We start from the raw sequence: 1,501 nt of genomic DNA, 5'->3' as shown, positions 1-1,501 counted from the left end.
CCCAGGCTTCCTTTTCTGATCTGAAAACATCAGATCTGTAATAATTTCACTTAAGTTCTCGACATACACATCTATCTCTTTAACAAATTTAAGGACATTAACATTCGACTCTTTGTTTTGCATATCAAGCTTTGTAGAGAGAAGCGTGTAAAGCACTCTTAGTAAGAATTCAGACGTATACATTCGAAATTCTTCATTCTTCGGACGATGGCACACCCGGGTCTGTAAAACAGAGTGAAACCTGCATTCACATTTTACATAGATCTTTTTTTTTTGCGTCTGTAAAAATAAGAATAGTGTTTCTTTTGCAACTCATCAAAAGTCACGTCTACTAATTTTACATCCAGCTGTTCATGGGTGGCGTGTACATGCTCGTATGGGGAGCGGTCCTCAATTATATTTTTTAGCAACTGTTTTATGCACCGCTCAGTGTCATTTGTAATGGTGTACGAACCCAGACACCGGGCGGTGTACAGAACAGCCGATAAAATTCGGGCTAAACTGAGAGACTTATAAATTTCTAAAGCGGCAAACGTCACGTCTTCACACCCATCTGCGCAGCCGGCAGACAGGCATGTGTGACCCCGCTGCCCGGGGTGGTCAATCAAACAGGCCGGGCAGTCATCAACCAGGACCCCCTTTAAACAGTGTTTGAAGATGGAATAAACTACTGCTTTCACAATCTGGGGCATAACATCGGGCTCATTAGGGACAGGGGCATCAGCTTTATTAACATTTGGGCGAACACACAAGCATAGACACGAGACATTCACATGTGTCGGTAGGCTGAAGATTGACCCGTCCACATCCTCTTTATTCTATTAAAGGAAAAAGAAAAGGAAGGCTTAACAAAATAGACATGCTTTGCACCTAAAATATCGAGCATTTAACGCACTTTTGAGCTAAGGTTTTTCGTTAATATTTACCATTTGTAGCGTGGTATCATCGCTAGCACCCGGCTGTTCTTCAACATCTGGTACCCCAGCTGAACTCACACCCCCACTGATGTCACAGGGCGCAGAGGGTGGGGTCGGGTTTTGCTAAAAAGAAGACCAAGTATTAAAATGACATACGCTAAGCACCGATACAACAATTCCACGAGCAGAAAAAAATATTTTAGCCGCCAACCTCTTCACTTTGTAGAGTAGCGGACCCCGTTGTTTCGCCACACAAAGAAGCCATCTCAGCAGCTCAGCAGTGTCTGACAGCACCAAGCACGCACTGTGGCCCTGTCAGGTCGGAGCGTTTAAGAATATGCACCAATGGTGTAACACGCCTACATAACACAAGACATTTTTCAATTGGTTGTGATGACCCACCCACCCCCCCCCCCCGGTTTATCGAGAGCGAAAAGTATTCGCTTATCAGTTTATAAGTTTTAAAGTATTAACACACAATGCAAACACAAATGATGTGTTTCACCCGGAAATAAATTTTAAACACGCGGGGGTTGGTCTTAAAGTTTTTAAAATAACGTAATAAGACACAGTTTATTTTTAAT

At 42.9% G+C, this 1,501-nt stretch overlaps 1 long non-coding RNA gene across 1 annotated transcript; it reads right to left on the bottom strand.

Annotated features, from left to right (window-relative positions):
• Nucleotides 1–430: 430 nt before the first annotated feature.
• Nucleotides 431–1,175, bottom strand: LOC148811315 (uncharacterized). Its single transcript, XR_016086393.1, has 3 exons — nucleotides 1,129–1,175; nucleotides 927–1,040; nucleotides 431–818 (listed from the first exon to the last, which is right to left on the bottom strand). It is a non-coding gene; the product is annotated as an uncharacterized LOC148811315 (long non-coding RNA).
• Between the last annotated feature and the right edge of the window lie 326 nt (nucleotides 1,176–1,501).

Source organism: Atractosteus spatula (genome assembly GCF_055471065.1).
Source record: "Atractosteus spatula isolate fAtrSpa1 chromosome 16 unlocalized genomic scaffold, fAtrSpa1.hap1 SUPER_16_unloc_1, whole genome shotgun sequence".
Taxonomy (NCBI): domain Eukaryota; kingdom Metazoa; phylum Chordata; class Actinopteri; order Semionotiformes; family Lepisosteidae; genus Atractosteus; species Atractosteus spatula.
Note: the sequence above shows the minus strand (reverse complement) of the source record. Positions and strands in the feature narration are given on the sequence as shown.